At 47.0% G+C, this 22221-nt stretch overlaps 1 protein-coding gene and 1 non-coding gene across 6 annotated transcripts in view; one reads left to right on the forward strand and one right to left on the reverse strand.

Annotated features, from left to right (window-relative positions):
* Window positions 1-22221, forward strand: part of LOC124787874 (heat shock factor protein) — a 191550-nt gene that overhangs the window by 32018 nt on the left and 137311 nt on the right. The window lies entirely within an intron of this gene.
* Window positions 19388-19462, reverse strand: Trnas-cga. Its single transcript has one exon. It is a non-coding gene; the product is annotated as a tRNA-Ser (tRNA).

The raw sequence follows: 22221 nt of genomic DNA on the forward strand, positions 1-22221 counted from the left end.
GTCTGCTCACTCTGTGGCTCACTCTTCATTGGGTTCTGCTAAATCTCGAGCCCAAAAGTCAGACACCCGGACTTCCGAAAAAGAGCCTACTCGTGAAGATTTTTTACGTACCCCAACTTCACGACCATCGGTTCCTCCTTCATCTAAACATTCTGTTTCCAAGAAGGCTAATAAGAAACCCAGTTCCTCTCCTTCTCTGCCACGGTGTGTCTCATCTACAGCACCACCTGGCGGTAGCCGCCCTCTGCCATCTTCTGTGTCGTCAAGGCGCACTGCTGGTGGCCGATCAACCGGCCGATTGCTGGTGGCAGGAGCTGCTCCTGAACAACCTATGGATCAGGGTCTTCTGTCTTCGGCTGACTGCCGTTCCACACTGTCGGTCACAAGCTCTGAGCAGTCGTTGAGTTGAGGGCAGTCTTGGTAACATTCTTCCATTTTCTGTACACCCTATATCCATTATCCATTGGAATATACGCGGCATTCAAGCCAATCGGGCTGAATTGTCGATCCTCTCACAATCCTACTCGCCAGTCATCTTATGTCTTCAGGAAACAAAGCTGCGTCCCCACGACCGCTTTGTTTTCCCCCATTTTCAGTCAGTCCGATTTGATCTCCCCTCTGTTGCAGGCACTCCAGCACATGGAGGACCCATGATTCTTCTCCATGATACTCACCATTATCACCCAATCCCCTTAAACACTTCCTTCCAAGCTGTCGCTGTCCATCTTTCCCTATCTGGATACACCTTCTCTCTTTGTACTGTATACATTCCATCGTCCACACCAATGGCACGAGCTGATCTCCTTCATCTTCTTGATCAGCTTCCACCCCCCCCACCCCCCCCCCACCCCCCCATTTGCTGCTTGGGGACTTCAATGCCCTTCACCCGCTTTGGGGATCTCCACATCCTTATCCGTCTTCCACCAAGCAGATCTTGTTTGCCTCAACACTGGGGACCATACATTTTTGTCTACCTCCACGACAAATTTCTCTCATTTGGACCTTTCGGTCAGTACTGTTCCGCTAGCTCGCCGCTTCAAATGGTTCGCCCTTGCTGATACACACTCCAGTGACCACTTTCCATGTGTCCTTCGATTGCAGCCACAACTGCCATATATGCGCCCGCGACACTGGAAGTTTGCCCAAGCTGATTGGACACTTTTTTCTTCTCTAGCGACATTCAATGACCGTCACTTTCCTAGCGTCGATTATGAGGTCACTCATATTACAGACGTTACTCTTACAGCTGCGGAACGTTCAATACCTTGCACATCCGAATTGCCCCGGCGCCCCCCAGTTCCTTGGTGGAACGAGGCATGCCATGACGCAATACGTGAGCGGCGGCTGCTCTCCGCGTTTTCCGCCACCATCCTACTTTGGCCAACTGTATCCGCTATAAGCAGTTCCGTGCGCGATGCCGTCGCATCATCCGTGATAGCAAGAAGGCAAGCTGGGACTTGTTTACTAGCTCATTTAACACCTTCACTCCCTCCTCGGAAGTTTGGAGTCGGATTCGACGGTTATCTGGTGCGCCTCGTTTCTCTCCGGTCTCTGGGCTCACTGTCGCGCATGATACATTAGTGGACCCCTTCGCAATTTCTAACCCATTGAGTCAACACTTTGCTGAGATTTCGAACTCTTCTAATTACCCGCCAGTGTTTCTCCCGAAGAAACATGCAGCGGAAGTGCAACCTCTTGCTTTCTCCTCTCAAAATTGCGAAAGCTACAATACTGTTTTCTCCATGCGGGAACTCCAACATGCAGTCTCTTCTTCTCGCTCCTCCGTCCCAGGACCGGATGGTATCCACGTCCAAATGTTGCTGCATTTATCATACCCTAGTCTGCATTACCTCCTTCGCCTTTATAATCGAATTTGGACCGACAGTACTTTTCCCAGACGATGGCGGGAAGCTATCCGTCGTTCCTGTTCCGAAACCTGGAAAGGACAAACATCTCCCCTCTAGCTATCGCCCCATTTCTCTCATGAGTAGTGTGTGTAAGTTTTTGGAGCGTATGGTGAATTGCCGTTTAGCTTGGTGGCTGGAGTCCCGCAGTCTTTTAACACCTGCCCAATGTGGTTTCCGAAAGCATCGTTCTGCAGTTGAGCACCTTGTTACTCTCTCCACTTATATCATGAACAATTTTCTCCGGAAACGCCAAACAGTAGCAATATTTTTTGACCTGGAGAGAACATACAATACCTGTTGGAGGACAGACATCCTCTGCACACTGTTCTCTTGGGGCTTTCGAGGTCGGCTGCCCCTTTTTCTTCGCGAATTTTTTCAGAGCACACATTTAGAGTGCGGGTGAACACTGCTCTCTCCCATACTTTCTCCCAAGAAAACGGGGTACCCCAGGGCTCCGTGCTAAGTGTTGTACTGTTTGCCATCGCCATAAATCCAATTATGGATTGTCTCCTTCCTGATGTCTTGGGCTCGCTCTTTGTGGACGATTTTGCGATCTACTACAGCTCTCAACGAACCAGCCTTCTTGAACGACGTCTTCAAGGATGTCTCGATCGCCTCCACTCTTGGAACATCGAAACTGGCTTCCGCTTATCTCCCAGTAAGACCGTTTGTGTTAATTTTTGGCATCGTACGGAGTTTCTTCCACCTTCCTTACATCTAGGACTTGTCAACCTTCTGTTTTTGGATGTCGCTAAATTCTTGGGTCTTATGTTGGACAGAAAACTGTGCTGGTCCTCCCACGTTTCCTATCTTTCGACTCGCTGTCTGCAATCCCTCAACACCCTCTGTGTCCTGAATGGTACCTCCTGGGGAGCGGACCGAGTGGTCCTTCTCCGCCTCTATCGCGCCTTAGTGCGCTCGAAATTGGACTATGGAAGCATAGTCTACTCCTCCGCTCGGCCGTCTATTCTTCGGCATCTCGACTCTATCCACCACCGTGGATTACGTTTAGTGTCTGGAGCTTTTTACACCAGCCCTGTGGAAAGCCTTTATGCTGAGACTGCTGAACCTCCGCTGTCCAATTGGCGAGCTGTCCTTCTGAGTCGTTATGCTAGCCATCTGTCTTCCATGCCTGCTAATCCGGCCCATGACACTTTTTTTGACACCTCCTTGGATTTAGGGTATGCAGGCCGCCCTTCCTCCCTACTACCACCGGGAGTCCGCTTCCGTCAACTGCTCCATTCTCTTTCCTTCTGCTTTCCTAAAACTTTCTTGACAACTTGGGGTACAGCACCGCCTTGGCTCCGTCCCCGGACCTGCCTGTAACGTGACCTTTGTCGATTTCCCAAGGATGGTACCCCTTCACTTGTTTATCGTCGGGCATTTGCTGCTCTATGTGCACAAATGAAGGAAGCCACATTTATATACACTGATGGCTCAAAAACATTGTTTGGTGTAGGGCGTGCCTATATTGTTGTCGACACCCCAAATTGATTTCGGCTTCTCGACCAGTGTTCGGTTTATACTGCGGAGCTTTACGCTGTTCTCTAGGCTGTCCAATACATCCAGCGCCATCAGCGGCTACAGTATGTTATCTGTTCAGATTCTCTCAGCTCTCTCCTCAGTCTCCAAGCCCTCTACCCTGTCCATCCTCTGGTCCACCGGACTCAGGACTGCCGCCACTTGGGGATCGTCTCTGTGGCGTTCCTCTGAATCCCAGGACACGTTGGTATCTGTGGAAATGAGGCGGCCGATATAGCGGCCAAGGCTGCAGTCTCTCTTCTTCAGCCAGCTATTCGCATGATTCCATTCGCTGATCTATGGAGAGTTTTATGTCGTCGTGTTGCTCTTTCATGGCACGCACGTTGGTCGACACTTCCCAATAATAAATTGCGGGACGTGAAAGCTCTTCCCTGTGCTTGGACCTCTTCCTCCCGAACGCGTCGTCGGGAGGAGGTAATTTTAACTAGACTCCGGATAGGGCACTGTCTTTTTAGCCATCGACATCTTTTAAGTGGCGATCCTCCCCCACTCTGTCCCCACTGCTCTCAGCTGTGGACGGTAAGACACCTTTTACTTGAGTGCCCCTATTTTACTCCATTACGCGCCCGTCTACAGCTGTCGCCTGATATATCTTCCATTTTAGCAGATGACACGCGCTCAGCCGATTGCGTTCTCGAGTTTATTAATGCCAGTGATATGATGTCAGTCATTTGACGCTCTTTTTGGGGACAACCAACCCCCTTCTATAGTGGTTTTTGAAGTTTTCTTTTTGTTTTTAGTTTCTCCAATTTTTTGTGTTTCGTTCCCATTGCTGCTGGTTTCCAGTTTCATTTTTTTACCTTTTCGTAAGTTACAGGCCGGGCACTAATGAACGTAGCAGTTTTGCGTAAAAAAAAAAAAAAAAAAAAAAAAAAAGTTCACTTTCTTCTTTTTACAAACAAAAGAAAAAATTTAGTCCACTCGACTCTCATTTCCGAGGGCGACTGCACAAGTGTGGCATAGCTTCACACCTTTCTGTCAACATATCCACTGACATGTCTATTACCACAAATCTGTACTACTTGCTGTTGAACCCTACTCTAATACAAGTACTGAGGTAGAGGCATTCATTATATCAATCAATATCTGCCTAAGCTAACATTATTTATCTCTCCATTTATATTCATCATACATAAAAGGTACACATTCATAAACCATAAAACAGAACACATTACCATACTTAACCTACTTTATCATTGAGAAGCTGTCAACCATTCGTATAACTTTTTCATTCAGTACACATCAAAACAAGGGACAAATTTTAATCATGTAAATGTAAATGAAGTCCCATGCATCTTGGCAGAGTGTAAGGGAACAATGCGGGAGACCCACACCGCCGTACTAGGCAAGGTCCTAATGGAGGTGGTTTGTCGTTGCCTTCCTCCAACCATAATGGGGATGAATGGTGGTGGTGGTGGTGGTGGTGACGACACATCATCACCCAGTCATCTCAGGTCAGTTAAAAATCCCTGACCCTGCCGGGCATTGAACCTGGGACCCCATGCTCGGGAAGTGAGAACGATACCGCGAGACCACAAGCTGCGGTCTTTAATCATGTATATATTAGTTGTATACAGTAGAAATAGTAGCTGTTCTGGCTGCTAGCAATAACTGTCTTAAATCTTTCTACTCTCATATCGGGTAGCTGTTCAGTCCTTAGAACGAAGCTGATATGGAGGTGCTGATTGTAGATTAACCAGCATGTAATGGTATGCTCCCTACTAGGACACTGTTTTGGTGTGCATGGCTAGCCTTTAAGAATCTAGAGCATTGTGTCGGCTGATTTCTACTGATCATTGCCATCGTATGCCTGGTAAAGTTGCAGCTGGTCAAAGAGAGCACCACAACTACTCGATTTGGCAGCTGTAATTCTGGATTTACTGGCAAGGTTAGAAATGTTATCTGGCAGTGGCCTTATCGTAGAGGTGTGAACTTTTTAGTCTTGCCCCATTTTTACAACAAAATTTCTGCACAAGACTTATTGCCTGCTCAGGCTGACAATTGGAAATTATTGCATTCTTTTCAGTTGGTTTACTTTGCCTAGCAACAGCAACTGCACTACTTTTCTCTACCTGCTTCCAGACAGCTCTTGAGCATCTGGACAGCAGTTTTACTGACAAGGCATCAACTTGTGGGGGCAACTTGTCTATTTCAAATGGTGAACCTGGTCTGTTATGATGATTTTGAGCTTCCATGCAGCAAAATAAATGTCACTGAAGCTTTGGCTGCTTTGTCTGCAGTCATATCTGCCAGAGTCGTCATAATTAAAAAACTGGAAAAGTGATCAGTAATTGAATGGTTCCACATTGTAAGAGCCAACCAGTTCAAATGGTTTGGTGGCTTCTGGAAAAGTTTGAAGGAGAATTTTTAGTTTTACATAATGTACCATTTGCACACATAGTAAGCAAGACCATACATAACGTTCAACGTTCTTCTTATGAGTAGGCGACCAAAACTGTAAGGCTGTTCGTACATTAGTTGCCTTCTTATCACTAAGGCATGCCTGTATACTGTCATGTGACTGTCGCAGAATTCTTTACCTTAGGGATTTTGGGAAAACCAGCTGATTGCCTTGGGGTGCTTTATGATAAAGGATTTTATCAACAATCATGAAGTCTAGGGGTGCTGCAGATTGCTTGCGTTCTTCATCCACTTGCTGTTTTTTTCTCCAGTTCAGCAATCAGGACCTTGTCAGCCCATATATACCAAACTCTTCGACCTAAGGTGTCAGCATTTTGATGGAGCTTTTCTGGCTTGTGCCTTACTGAGTAGTCATACTTGCTCAGCAGTGAATTTTCTTCCACATAGTAACATTTAAAATATTTCACTGCATACACTAGAGCTACTAGCTCCTTCTGTGTTGTGCTATACTCTAGCTCGGTGTGAATTAATTGTCGAGATGCACATCCAGTAGGATGTTCAAATTCCCTGTTTACTTGGCTAAGGATACACTCACTTGCTAAATCACTGGCACCACATAGATTATAAATGGTTTCTCAAAATTGGGGCTGCAAAACCTGATTGTGTTGGAATTTCTTTTAATCTGAACACTGCTGTTTCACACTCATGGGCCACGTAAATATTACTCCCTTCTTTAACAATTTGGAAGAGGTTTGGCAATAGTGGCACATTCGGGCAGAAAATGATGGTAATAGTTTGCTAAACTGAGAAACCAATTTAATTCTTTCATGTTATCAAGGGAGAAGTCTTTTAAACTGTCAGTTAACCGTGTATTGGGTTGATCCTGATTGCCCAATATTATGTGGCCCAAACAATTAACTTGTGGTTCTGTAGATTTGCATTTTGGCTGTGATTTGTGTTTTGTATACATGAAAGTACAGCTCTTAGTTGTACACTTTCTTCTAGGCAACTGAAAAACGCAGTAACATCATCTAGGTACACTAGCCACGTGGAAGATTGCAGTCAACTCAGCAATAAATCCGTTGGAATGTTGCAGATGTGTTTCATAATCCAAAAGCTGTCCTCTGATACTCATAGTGCCCTGATGGCATGACAAATGCAGTCTTCTCACAGTATGCTCAGGCAAGGGGTATTTATTGATAGCCAGAACACATGTCTAGCATTATGAAATATTGGCAGTTACCAAAGTGGTCCAATATTCCATCTATTGTGGGCAGAGAATATGAATCTGGAGTTGTTACTTTATTCAAAGCTTGCATCTCGAAGTATATTCGGTAAGCTTTTTCTCCATCTTTTGTCCATGACAATAGGCGAAGACCAGGGACTACATGACATCTGTATTATCCCCACTTCCAACTGTTCTCTGATGTTATGTTCAGTCAGAGATTGCAAATAGAGTGGAATTCTGTGTGGTTGTTGACTGATCAGTCTAGCATCTCTAGTGGAAATCTCCTGATGCATCAGATTTGTAGTAAGCGAATTCTACCGCTCTTCAAAAACAGTACTACATTCTTCACATAGTGAATGCAACAGATTTATATCCTTCTCAGGCTGCTGTATCAACTTTTATTGTAAGTGGGTTGTCACATCTACATTATTTACAAATACTCTTCCACAACTTAATTTCCTCTTGTTCTTTCCTTTTCCTTTGTCTTCCCATTTCTCAATTTCATTTGCTGGCTACCCTTATATAGTTGCTAAAATTATTCCCTTGGGTATCATGGCATCTGTGTTGTAAAAATTAGCAGTACTAATTGGCAAAAACATTTCTTCATTCAGTGCAACTGGTTGATGTACAATTCTTCTTGTGTGTACTTGCAACTCATTTCTCTGAATCGGATCCACCAGAACAACTAAGTCCGTGGGGGAATTTAGGTTCAACATTGATCCAGAGAATACTTCTCATTCAACTTTGTTTCACCTATGTGTGTTGATCTTCTAAGAATGGTATGACAGATCCTTTCCTGCCATTCCTCGATGCCTGTATAATACTGTCACTGCCAAATAGTAATTCTTGGTCACCGGTTTGGACAGTGCACAGCTCAAAGTCAACTGCACCGTGAGTACAGAGCAGAAAATCACAGTCTAGGAGCACCACAAAATTTGGATTTTCCTGTGACAATACCTCTACTATAAACACACATACTATTTGTCAATCTTCAAATTAATCTCTGGTAAGCCTATAGGTTGTATTATTTCTCTTCCTAACCCACTCGGACAACAGCAAGGCTGCCATGAGCCACACCTGTCTCTAAGGGGAGCAAATATTAAACATACCTCCACTCCAGGATCAGAAAGTACCTTCAGTTTTTTGTCTAATTCTCTGTTCAACGTCACATTTCCCGTCTTTTTTAATCTTCGGCTCATCACAGTATTAATCTGAGACAGTGTGCTCAGGGTGGGGCTACTCCAGGTTCCAATGTGTTTCCCAAATTTTGGCCTCTGTTATCTCCTCTGCGGTCACCTCTTTCACTCAAGAAATTCCTATTTTGCTGGTATCGTAGCCAAGGACGTGCGTGTTGCATATGACGTATTTCTGGACAAGGTGTGCAACAAAGCGCTCAGCACTCATGTGAACAGTGTCCTGGTCATTATCAGCAGCTACACAGAGTGCCAGTTACAAAGACAGGGCATACATTAGCCCCACAGCTTGCAGTTGTTACAAATTAGTTTACCTCCTCCCTTCATAGAGCAAGTATCATCACTTCTTGTAAGGTATCAGGGGATGCGAACTTCATCTTGCTTTCTATTCTTGAACTGATCCCTCTTACAAAGATATCAGTTGCTACAAGGTATCGTGTTCTTACCATTCTGTCAAGACAGCCCAGATTCTGTCTGCAAATTATTCAACGTCTTTGGCAGGTTTTTTCCTCAATGTGAGTGACTTACGCTGATGAAAGCTAACACTTTTTGTCTGCGAAACATTGCATCAACTTGCACAAAAATGTTTCAAAAGAGGAATCCTTTCTGAATGAATCTACAGGTTCAACATAGCCCCTTGCATCACCAGGCAGTTCAAATAGTTGTTTTCAGTTGAAACTAACATGACCATGTGCACGTATGACACACATCTCGAATATTTTGAAGAAATATGGGCATGTTTTCATTTTGCTTCCCTGAAAAAGACTGTACAAAATTACTCAAGGAAACGTGTATTACCAGATTAAGTGCTGTTGCCACAGATGGTGCAGCCACAGCAACTTTGATGCAGTTGCCACTGAAGAAATGGTTTGCATCTTTTCGTCTCCATTGGACACTGCTGCAGCTGCAACTGTCTTGTTTAAACTTTCTTCCAGTTGTTGTTTTTCTAACAAGAGTGCAGCAGTTGGCAGCTGCTACCAATCTAATTGATCCATATTTACTAAATTCATCACACAGTTATGTGCCCAGGGGGCTCACCACTGTTTGGCAGGTTGTGCTTGGCCACCACAGGGTCCCCAGCCTTTGCAGCACCTTTTCCCTTCCATGTTGTGTGTCTAACCTCTTGCCATTCCTTTGTCCCTCCCTTAGGGAACATTGCTGTGGTGTTTTTGGGAATATGTTCTGCATTTTCAGTAGCTGACATAAGACCAGAGTCACTACTTTTTTTGTTCCTTTTTTCCTTTCTTCGTCCGCCTTCTCCTATCCTTCCTTCACTTTGGTGTTCGAGATTCTTCTTTTTCTTCTCCCTGCCTGTGTGCTCTTGAAGTCCGGCCCATGTGTCTGACATGTAACAGGTGGCTGGGTAACACGTAATTCCCAGCCCTGGGTTGACAGGTAGGGTTTGCACATACCCCCTGGTACAGGCCAGGCCCAGGGAGGGGTGATTGCCTGAGCTGCTACCTTCTCAAATTGCCAATTGGTCCCTCTGTTAGGTACTCGTGAGGTGCGAACAATCATCTAAGGTGGGTGCGCCCCCTTCTGAGGGATCTTCGCAGTCCATGTCTACCAACCTTAAACGGAATGAAGGTCCCGATTCAAATATCCTCCCAGCTGCACCATGGTCCCTCGTGTTTCACGTACTGAAAACAGTCACTCTTTCACAATGGTAAATCCGTTTCTTATTCAGAAAGGTATTGATGCAGTTGCTGGCATTTTGTTTTTGGAGACTGCTTCTGATTCTCAAGCACAGCAGCTGCTTGCCACTTTGCTTCTCTGCAGCTATCCTGTTCGTGTTGAGGCCCACAGAACTCTGAATCTTCCTGTGGTGTTATTTACACTAGGCTGCTCGATGGTCTGACCGAGGCAGAAATTCAAACGTACCTCTCTGATCAGGGTGTCACTGCCGTCCATCGGGTGACAAAAAGTTAGTTGCATCCTTAGTGCCCACACAAACTGTTTTCTCACCTTTGATAGAGTGGGGCTTACGTACAAGGTCAAAGCAGGCTATAAAGTTATCACAATACGACCGTACATTCCTAACCCAATGCATTGCTACCAGTTTCATTGTTTCAGCCACTTTCGAATGTCTTGTTGACACCCGGCCAAATGTGTAACCTGTGGTAGGGATGCGCACAATGGTGATTGTCCACTTCCTGCTCCCCACTGTATCAATTGCAGTGGCTACCATGCCATTGCCTCTCGAGATTGTCCCTTGTATCTCGATGAGCAGACTCTCCAGGAGATGTGGGTAAATGAGAAAGTGCCTCACCTAGTTGCTTGAAAGTTATTGGCTAGTAGCAAACCCTTCATTCTACTGTCGGGCACTTACAGTAGTGTTCTTGCTACATCTCGTTCCATGAAGGACATGGCAACGTAGATGTGCGACGTCAGATTCAACACTGCGGTTGTGAAATCACCCACCGTCATGGTAGCATCACTGTCTCCTTGTCCATGTGTGCAACAAGTCACCAAGCATTTGCCTCCTGGGGCAAAGTCAATGGCTACACAACTGGCAGGCTGGAAAGGACAGAAGGAATACTCCTGCGAGGACTTCCTATGTCCCTCCAGCCAACAAACAACTGAGTCTTCATCTGCCAACCGGAAAGGCTCCAAGAACTCAAAAAAAGGCAAGTGGTCGTCTCCTTTGTTGACACGGAGATGTTCTTTGACAGTGTCTCCATGTGATACCCCCACCCCACGTTCGTGTCGCCAATCTGCACCGCCAACCATTTTTCTGCCGTGGGCCCTGCATTTCGCCCCCTATTTGTCTGGGGGTTAGAATAGGTTCGAGGTAATCCTGCCTGTCGTAAGAGGCGACTAAAATGAGTCTCTCAGGTTTCGGTCTTATGTGATGGTCCTCTGTAAGGTTTGACCTCCATTCTTCAAAATTTTCCTGAAAAGTGAGCCAATTGGGAAAGGGCACCTTACATGGTGCATTGTGTCCATCATGCATTGAGATCTTTAGCCCACTTTCTTGTTGTCACATTGCAATCCCACCTATTCTCCATCTCATGGGCAAGGACACCTTCCTGGCTGCGTTTTCCACCAAGCACTATGCAGTGTCGATTTCTGCATCAACGATGACCATGGACTTCTTTGCACCTGATATCCAGCACGGTAGCCAGTCCCTTGTGCTGGGGCCGCCATGTACCCTGTTGGTTGTAGCCCCCTGACCACACAAGGATCGCTCTGGTGATGCCTGTGCCGTTAACTCCTCACGTATGCCAAGGGATAGATGCCCATCCCCCTGGGGCATCGGAACTCCTGGCAATGGTCATCCTGCCAGGTGGCATATGCTGCGGCTGGGTGGTGGCTGTGGGGAGGGCCACTGGTCAGAGTGGGTGGTACAGGGCAGATGACACGTGATGAAGCATAGTCCATCATCTCTTGCTGGTGGTGAAACACCAGCAGTCTGTAAGCGTTCATGAGCTCAATTCAATGCACAGAGGTATGAACCCAAATCGTTCCCCCTCCCTGGCCACACCATGGGAGGAACGTCAGACAAAGGATGGCAGCAGATCTTATTCACCCCGGTACCTTCTATGTTAGAGAGCTGAAGGGGAATCTTTCATGACAACAAAGCCCAGTTTTTTGTTGAGTATTTAGAGAACAAATTTGGGGAGGTGGAGGGCTTGTCCACAATGAGATCTGGGTCAGTGTTGATCAAAACAGCATCCTCAGCCTAGTCACAGGTGTTACTCGCTTGTGACAAGCTGGGGGATGTTTCTGTAACCATCACGCCCCATAACAGCTTAAATATGTTCAAAGGTATCATATTTCAGAGGGGCCTTCTTTTGCAGTCTGACAATGAGCTGCATGCCAGTTTAGAGTGGTGAGGTGTACATTTTGTCCGGCATGTCCACCGAAGTCTGAGGGATAATCAAGTTGCCACCGGTGTCTTCACTTGGCCTTCGAGGGTGATAAATTGCCCGAGAAGGTCAAAGTGATGGTCTACCGCTGTGATGTAAAGCCCTAGGTCCCTCCCCCGAAGCAGTGCTTTAAGTGCTGGAAGTTTGGCCATACGTCTTCCCGCTGTACTTCCAGCGTCACGTGTCGAGATTGCGGATGCCCATCACATCCCAATACTCCATGTGCCCCACCTTCCATCGGCATCAACTGCGGAGAGCACCATTCGCCTTGCTCGCCAGACTGCAGGATTCTCCAGAAAGAAAGGAAAATCATGGAGTACAAGGCCCTGGACCAACTGACCTACACTGAGGCTAAGAGAAAATTTGAACGCCTGCATCTTGTGCATATGACATCGTCTTACGCTGCCGCTACAACAGCTCTCCCACCATCAGCTCCACCAACCCCAGTCACCTCTCAGAGCCGGAAGGCTACACCTGCCGCCTTGATGATGGGGGGGCATTTCCCTCCCTGTTGCTCCTGCGCTACCTACTTCAGGAGCAACACCCCTCCAACCATCGGAGATGTCTGTCCCCACTTCTAAGACGAAGAAGCGTAAGTCTTCTTCGGCTTCTCTCACTAGGAAGGGGTCCCTTGGTCACTCCCTTCCCAGGTTTCTGCTAGTGGGAAAAATGACACCTGTCAGTGGCTGAAGAGCCAAAAAGCATCTGGTCGTAGGGCTTCACGCTCATTGTCAGTCCCGGAGACTAAGCCAGTGAAGTCCTCCCAGCCAGGAAAACCCAAGTAGCAGTGAGAGAAATCCAAAAAGAAAACACCTAAGACCAAGGAAATTGCGGTGGCTTCCACACCACGCTACCTACAAGCTCTGCATCTGGGGATGGGGTGGAGAATTTGGCATCCGCTGAAGACCTAGATCTCGCCAGACCCTCAGACATAATGGATACAGATTGCTCAGGCAATAAATTGGTGGCAGCAGGTGACTCTGAGGCATAAACTACCTCATTGAATGTTCCATGGCTTCCCAGTCTCACGAAGGCGTCATCCTCCAGTGGAATTGCGGAGGTTCCTTTCACCACCTGGCTGAGCTACAGCAGCTGTTAAGCATTACACCTGCTACCTGCACTGGCCTCCAGGAAACCTGGTTCCCAGCAATGTGGACCCCTGCCCTCTGCGGCTATAAGGGATATTACAGGAACCATAGCAACTATAATTGAGTGTTAGGTGGAACTTGCGTTTATGCATTAACTCAATCTCTGGTGAGCCTGTGCCTCTGCAAACCCTTCTTGAAGCTGTGGCTGTCAGAATAAGGACGACACAGGAAATAACTGTCTGCAGTGTATATCTTCCTCCAGATGGTGCAGTAGCCCTGAATGTATTAGCTGCGTTGATTGATCAACTCCATAAACCTTTCCTACTTCTGGGAGATTTTAATGCCCATAACCCCTTGTGGGGTGGTACCATGGTTACTGGCCGAGGCAGAGACATTGAAACTTTAATGTCGCAATTCCAATTCGATCTCTGCCTCTTGAGAACTGGGGCCGCCACACGTTTCAGTGTGGCTCATGCTAGTTATTCAGGCATTGATTTATCAATTTGCAGCTCAGGACTTCTCCCATCTATCCACTGGAGAGCACATGACGACCTGTGTGGTAGTGACCACTTGCCCATCTTCCTGTCATTGCCCCAGTGTCAGGTGCATGGAAGCCTGTCCAGATGGGCTTTAAACAAGGCGGACTGGGGAACTTTCACCACTGTTGTCACCGCTGAATTTCCCCCACACAGGAACATCGATGTGATGGTTGAGTGGGTGACTAGCACAATTGTTTCTGCGTCAGAAAATGCTATCCCTTGCTCTTTTGGGTGCCTGAGGCATATGGCAGTCCCTTGGTGGTCACCAGAAGTCGCTGAAGCAATTAAGGAGCCTCGGCGAGCTCTAGAGCGGCATAAGCGGCACCCTGCCCTGGAGCACCTCATAACCTTTAAATGGCTCCATGCCCGTGTTTGACACCTTATGGAACAACGGGAGAAGGAGTGTTGGGAGAGATATGTCTCCACCATTGGGTGCCACACGTCACCTTCCCAAGTTTGGGCAAAGATCAGACGCCTTTTCGGGTACCAGGCCCCAACAGCTATCCCCAGTGTTACCATAAATGGTGAGTTATGTACCGACTCAAACGCGATTACCGAGCACTTTGCTCGAGCCTCTGCATCAGAGAATAAACCCCCAGCCTTTCGCACACTCAAACGGCGGCAGGAAGGGAACATGCTCTCATTCACTACAAGCTGCAGTGAATACTATAACGCCCCATTTACAGAGTGGGAGCTCCTCAGTGCCCTTGCACATTGCCCTGACACAGCTCCTGGGCCTGATCACATCCACAGCCAGATGATTAAATATCCCTCATCTGACTACAAGCGACATCTTCTCGTCATCTTCAACTGGATCTGGTGCGATGGCATCTTTCCATCGCAGTGGCGGGAGAGCACCATCATTCTGGTGCTCAAACCCAATAAAAACCCGCTTGATGTGGATAGCTATCGGCCCATCAGCGTCACCAACGTTCTTTGTAAGCTGCTAGAATGTATGGTATGTCGGCAGTTGGGTTGGGTCCTGGAGTCACGTGGCTTCCTGGCTCCATGTCAGGATGGCTTCCGCCAGGGTCACTCTACCACTGATAATCTTGTGTCCATCGAGTCTGTCATCCAAACAGCCTTTTCCGGACAGCAACACCTGATTGCCGTCTTTTTTGACTTGTGTAAAGCATATGAACGATTTGATGACACCATATCCTTGCCTATTGTACGAGTGGGGTCTCCGGAGACCACTCCTGATTTTTATCCAACACTCCCTGTCGTTCCATACTGTGTCCAAGTTGGTGACACCCATAATTGCATCCATATCCAGGAGAATGGAGTCTCGTAGGGCTCTGTATTGAGTGTCTCTTTATTTTTTGTGGCCATTAACGGTCTAGCAGCAGCTGTCGGGCCCTCTGTCTCACCTTCTCTGTATGCAGAAGCCTTTGCATTTCGTACTGCTGCTCCAGTACTGTTGTTGCTGAGTGGCGCCTCCAGGCAGCCATCCATAAGGCGCAGTCATGGGCTGTATCCCATGGGTCCAGTTTTCAACGGCAAAGTGGTGTGTCATGCACTTCTGTCGGCGTCATACTGTTCATCTGGAACCTGCATTTTACCTTAATGACGACGCACTCATTGTAGTGGAGACAAAAATTCCTCGGACTGGTTTTTGACGCTTGATTGACTTGGCTACCTCATCTTCGTCAGCTTAAGCAGAAGTTCTGGCAGCACCTCAATGCCCTCCGTTGCCTGAGCAACACCAATCGGGGTACAGATCGCTGTACGCTGCTGCAGCTCTACAGAGCCCTTGTCCAATCCCATATAGACTATGGGACCATGGTTTATAGTTAGGCAGCGCCTTCAGCATTGCCTCCACAGCAGCTTTAGTTTTACGCTTTATCTGTGAGAGTGGGTTTTATACTTGCAGGTTTTAGCGCATGTCCTTTGCCCCTCTGTGTCCTCCACCCTAGTGCTTTTAGGGTGGAGGTTTTAATGTGTTGCAAAGCGGCTGGCTTTCCCTTTTTATTCTCATGGTTGGCCAGCCACTGTAATCTGCTTCCATGTTTTACTCTCTTCTGTTCCTAGCGTCTCTCTGTTGTTTTCGTGTCCTCTTTAGTTGCTTCTAGTGTTTGTTGTGTTCATTGCCTTCTGTTTCTTCTTGTGTGTCTTCCTTTCTTTCTGTTTTTTTGTGTTGTATGTTTCGTCACATTTGTGGCATTGTTTTATTAGGAAGAAAGGACCGATGACCTCTTAGTTTGGTCCCTTCTCCCCCCCTTTAAACCAACCAACCAATATCTTACAAATGTTATCCTTACTGTCGCAGAACATTCCATTCCTCATACTTCCTCTTTACTATGCCGCGTTCTGGTCCCTTGGTGGACTGGGGCATGATGCAGCGTAATTCGCGCGTGGAGACATGCTCTCCATGTTTTTCGCCATTATCCTCTTATGGCAAACTGCATTCATTGTAAACAGTTGCATGCACAGTGTTGTTGTGTACTTTGGGATAGCAAAAATGCCAGGTGGGACGACCCCCAATGGCTCTCTGGGACCAAGATCCATTCCCCATTTCAGGGGTGCTGACTGATAAAAAATATTTGGGGGACCCCATACTAGGGGTCTTGCCCCCAGGAAATTTACTAAAATTTAGATGAGATGGAAAATAATGAGTGTTAAAGTTTTTCTAATCATTTTAGAGTCATATGGTCAACATTGGAACCCCAAAAACTGGACTCTCGATAACTTGACACTCCAGGAAACTCGACAAGCCCCTCAGGGGCTCAGCATTCGTTGTACGGGCTTGGTGACCCCAGGGTTCCTGAGCTGAGTACTATTAAGCACTACCAGTCCTCTTGTCACCGTAAGCTCTGGTCATACTTCAGCGACCATTATGCAGTGCAGCAGTGGAATGTTGTGTGTGTTGGAGAATGGGGGTCTTGGCTTCACCATCTGAACTGCGAGGAAGGTACACACCGCTATAAAAAAAACCCTCAACCTCAAGGTGTGCTATGTGCTGAGGAGGTGAATGGCTGTTGAGGTAAAACAATCTTTAGTGGGCAACCTCTGGGGCATCTTATGTCCCCCCCCCCCCCCCCCCCCCCGGTTCCCCCTCTGCCTGGGTTGACGGTTGTTTCCCTAGCGTCTCATGGGATCCCTATGGAACTGTCTCATGAAACTACTACTCCTGACAAGATGGGTGTACTGTTAGGCAGCACCTACACCCACTCGTCAAAGAGAGCTCAGTTGGTGAGTCCTCCCGAAAAAAAGCCTCAGAGTAATAGTACAGGGCATTAGTGTGCCATAACACTTTCATTGTAATCAAGCAAAATGGGGGAAGCTTTGAGAAGATATCCCCTTTCTATATTCATAAGGCATTGGAAGGTATTGCTGGGTCTCTGAAAAATGTCAAACGGCTTCGTAATGGAATGCTTTAGTTGAAACTGCTAATTCCAACCAAATATCTAAGCTTCTGGAATGTAAGGCCTTAGGTGACTACACAGTCGAGGCTGAGTTGCATAACACCCTTAACTTTAGTAAGGGCTTGGTTACCTGCTCTGATACAATGGAGGTGGGCCCTGCGGAGTTACGTGAAGAGTGGAAGAATGTGGGCGTCATGGAGGTGCAGAATTATATGTGGAGAGTCAGTGGCAAATTGGAAAAATCGGCAACGTTTATTCTAATGTTTTGCAAGCTATATCCGCTTTAAGGTTCGCCCCATGTGATGCTGTAAACATCAAAGATTTGGCCATACCACTATGGGATGTAAATGGCTACATGTGGCAATTGTGGAGGCTCCACTCATGAGTCAAAGACTTGTGCACTTCCTCCGAAATTTGTAAACTGCTCTGGGGATCACCCAATGTGGAGCAGAAAGTGTAGGGTTTACAACGAGGAAAGGAAAATTCCAGAGTTGAAAGTAAAGAGATGCATACCCTATGGTGAAGCTAAAAGGCTTTCAAAGCCATGCAACCTCCGGTTTTTGCTACTTCTTTTGCATCAGCCCTTAAGACACCAATTACTAAGTGTGATGCCTCCACACAAACTCAGACCACAGATTCGTACGAGCACATGCACTTGTCGATGTACCTGTGGGGGAAATGCTCTGCTTGCAATTTATGTGGTTCAGAAGCTATCAGCAGAAGGCTTACCACCTAAGCCACATACCACTCCCCAACATCAGAAGCCAACTAAGAGATCCCCGCAATCCAGGCAACTGCCTCCTACTGTCAGTAAAGAAAAACGTCCTTTGAAAAGTAGTTCTAAGTCCAAGAAAGTGGTAGGTAAACCTTTGGATTGGCGAGCTCTCTCACTTTCTGATGGAGACAATGCTCTTGAGGATATGGTCTTCCAGTCGGAGGAACCAGAGATCACGGAACCGGCTAACATTCCCCTTGACCTCCCCTGTAAATCACCTCCTCCGAGTGGGAAAGAAAAGAACCACCATCGCTAACCAGTGGCTTCCACAGTGACTTTTGTGTTTGCAGTGGAATTTGAATGGATATCGCTCACATTTGGAAGAACTGCAGCTGCTGATCCAGGATAAATCTCTCTGCATCTGCTTACAAGAAACGTATCTTAAAGTCACAGACACATCTGTATTACAGGGCTACCATGTATACAGGAAGGACGATACTACCGGAGACAGGGCTAAAGGTGGAGTGGCTATTTTCCTTGATGACAGGTGTCACTCCTCTCCTGTCCCTCTTACCACAATGATGCAAGCAATTGCTGTGAAAGTTCTCACATCCTTTACTATCACAGTGTGTTCTTTGTACCTGCCCCCCCCCCCCCCCCCCCCCCCAAATGACGCTTTGGATGCAGACGCAATGGCAGGCCTCTTCCAGGCACCCCCACACCCATTCCTCATTGCGGGGGGCTTCAGTGCCCACAATGTGCTGTGGGGCTCAGCTACTACTTGCTCCAGGGGTCGGATGATCGAGCGACTCATCCATTCTGAGAATATCTGCCTTCTGAATGCGGGTCAGATGACACACTTTTCCACAGCTACAGAGTCTTTTTCAGCTATTGACCTTTGTTGTTGTTCCCCAGCTATTGCAGACTCGGTTCAGTGGGAAGTGTCTCCAGATTTACATTCTAGTGACCACTTTCCAGTGTGGATCCGTCTGCTGACTAGGACAGTGGCCAACAGGAGACCACGCAGGTGGATGATACAAAGAGCAAATTGGTTACAGTACAATCAGGCTATTTTCGAACAAAAGGATTGTGCACAGGAGGTGGTGGCCCATATCACTCCTGAGGTCCAAAGGGCTGCTGCAGAATCCATCCCCAGGTCTAGTAACCACCTCGGACGACGGACGGCCTGTACCTTGGTGGAATGATGACTGTTGATTGACCATCAGGGCCAGACAGACAGCTCTGCAGACACTTCAAACAGTGCCCAACTACAGACAGTTTTCATGCCTTCAGGTCTGCGAGAGCACCTGCAAGGCGAGTGAGGAAAGAACAGAAGAGGGCTTTCTGGAGGGAATTCACAACTTCCATTAATCGGTCCACTTCCGCTGCGCACGTTTGGGAATCAACAAGACGGCAAGGGTAATCCACATCCCCTTACGGCATTGTCAAATAATGCGATCTTGGTGGACACGCCAGAAGACATGGCTCACATTTTAGCTGAATACTTCTTTACTGAATGAGATTTTCACTCTGCAGCAGAGTGTGTGCTGATATGAAACTTCCTGGCAGATTAAAACTGTGTGCTGGACCGAGACTCGAACTCGGGACCTTTGCCTTTCGCGGGCAAATGCTCTACCAACTGAGCTACCCAAGCACAACTCACGCCCTGTCCTCACAGCTTTACCTTTGCCATAGTTCTGGCACACAGTTTTAATCTGCCGGGAAGTTTCATATCAGCGCACACTCCACTGCAGAGTGAAAAATCTCACTCTGGAAGCATCCAGCAGGCTTTGGCTAAGCCATGTCTCCGCAATATCCTTTCTTTCAGGAGTGCTAGTTCTGCAGGTTTCGCAGGAGAGCTTCTGTAAAGTTTGGAAGGTAGGAGACGAGGTACTGGCAGAAGTAAAGCTGTGAGGACGGCGCGTGAGTCGTGCTTGTGTAGCTCAGTTGGTAGAGCACTTGCCCGCGAAAGGCAAAGGTCCCGAGTTCGAGTCTCGGTCCGGCACACAGTTTTAATCCGCCAGGAAGTTTCATATCAGCGCACACTCTGCTGTAGAGTGAAAATTTCAGTCTAGAATCATCCCCCAGGCTGTCGCTAAGCCATGTCTCCACAATATCCTTTCTTTCAGGAGTGCTAGTTCTGCAAGGTTCGCAGAAGAGCTTCTGTAAAGTTTGGAAGGTAGGAGATGAGGTACTGGCAGAAGTAAAGCTGTGAGGACCGGGCGTGAGTCGTGCTTGGGTAGCTCAGTTGGTAGAGCATTTGCCTGCGAAAGGCAAAGGTGCCAAGTTCGAGTCTCGGTCCGGCACACAGTTTTAATCTGCCAGGAAGTTTTACTTCTTTACGTTACTAAGTCAGCCAGACAAGCTCCTGCTGTTCAGGCATTCCGTCGGACTTCAGGGATGAGGAAGCTCAATGTTTTCTCACGTAATGAGGAAGTCTACTACCTTCCATTCTTCATTTGGGAACTGGAATCAGATTTACCTGCAGCCAAAGACACTGCTCCAGGACCTGATGAGATCCATTATACCATGCTTCATCATCTGTGCTCTGAAGCAAAAGGTCATCTCCTCTCTTGTTTCAATCAGATCTGGTTTGATGGACAGTACCCCACTTGGAAGGAGGCAATATTAATTCCAATCTGAAAACCAGGCAAGGGCTGTGGCGCCCCTAACATTTATCGGAGTGTCGCCCTTACCAGTTGTATGGGTAAGACTCTTGAACACATGGTCAACCGCCACCTCATCTGGCTTCTTAAGTCCCGAGGTCACCTTAGCCGCTTCCAGTGCTACCATTCTACTGGAGATGGCAATATAGGAGTCATGCCAAAACCATTTAGTTTGTGTTATTTTGACCTTGAAAAAGCATATGACACTACTTGGATGTACAACATCCTTCGCCAACTTCATGAATGGGAACTATGTGGACGCTTGCCGCTTCTGATCCAGTCCTTTCTCGAGGACCGTTGTTTTCATTATCGAATTGGCAATGCTATGTCTTATTGCTATGATCAGGAGACTGGTGTGTCCCAGGGCAGTGTCCTCAGTGTCACATTGTTTGCCATCGTTAGCAATGGCATTTCCTCCATTGTCAGGAGCCCTGTCAAATGCTCTTTGTTTGTGGATGACTTCGCAATCTTCTACTCTTCCTCTGATCTTACGATGACGACAAGGCAGCTACAGCTGAGCATCAGGAGGCTGAAAACCTTGGCCCAGACAACTGGTTTTCGGTTCTCACCTGAGAAGATTGTATGTGTCCATTTTAATCATGACATCGGAGTTTTAACCAACCAGAGCTTACAATGGGGAGACCATATTTTACATTTTCAAAACACTGTGCGCTTTTTGGGTTTATAATTTGACTCTAAATTAACATGGCTCACACACCTGAAAGACCTATGAACAAAGGGCTTCCAGTTGTTGAACATTTTGAAATGCCTTGGCAGAAAAACATGGGGGGTTTGACAGGTCTCGCCACCTGCAGTTTTATAGGGAATTTGTTTGATCACACTTAGACTATGGCAACATGGTCTATGAATCGGCCCGTCCTTCCTACCTCCAGATATTAGATGCTGTCCACCATGAGGGCATTTGCATATCGACTGCAGCCTTTCGAATCGGCCCAGTTCAGAGTCTGTGTGCAGAGGCTGGTGAACCACCAATCTTGATTTGCGACGTCTCCTCTTGGTTTGACAGGCACTGAAAATCTCAGTATCACCTCAGTCATTGGTATTTAGTTCAGTGATCCAACCCACCTTTGAACGACTGTTCAGGAATCGGCCCCAAGTGACCCAGCCATTTGGTATACGTGCTACAGACTGTCTCAAGGATCTGGATCTCTCGGACATGAAAATACACACCCACGGATGGAACACACTGCCGCCTTGATGTCTTCGTAGGCCCAACGTGATTTTAAGCTTGACACAGTACACAAAAAGTTTTACTTCAGATTTGGTTTTTACAACTTTGTTTTTGTTTATTTTAAGTATGTACCACAGTTTTATCGTTATTTATACAGATGGATCCCAGCAGGGGAATGCTCTCAGTTGTTCTGCGGTTTTCCCTGATAGGGTTTTTAAAATGTGTCTTCCAGAACAATTTACAATTTATGATTCAGAGTTACACAGCATTCTGATGGCACTGGAGAGGGTTCACAGATATCACTGTACAAGTTTTCTAGTCTGTTCCGACTCTCTTAATGCACAGCAGGCACTTCCCCAAATGTGTCTGGTAGACCTGCTGATGCAGATAATCCCTGACTCCTTACAGTGGCTCCGACACCGTGGCAAGGAAGTGATCTTTTGCTGGATACCTGGCCATATTGGGATACAGGGTAACGACATGGCTGGTAAAACTGACAAGGAAGCGTGTTGGGATGGTGCTGTCCATCAATGTCCCATCCCATTGCACGCCATTA

Source organism: Schistocerca piceifrons, chromosome 3 (assembly GCF_021461385.2).
Source record: "Schistocerca piceifrons isolate TAMUIC-IGC-003096 chromosome 3, iqSchPice1.1, whole genome shotgun sequence".
NCBI lineage: Eukaryota > Metazoa > Arthropoda > Insecta > Orthoptera > Acrididae > Schistocerca > Schistocerca piceifrons.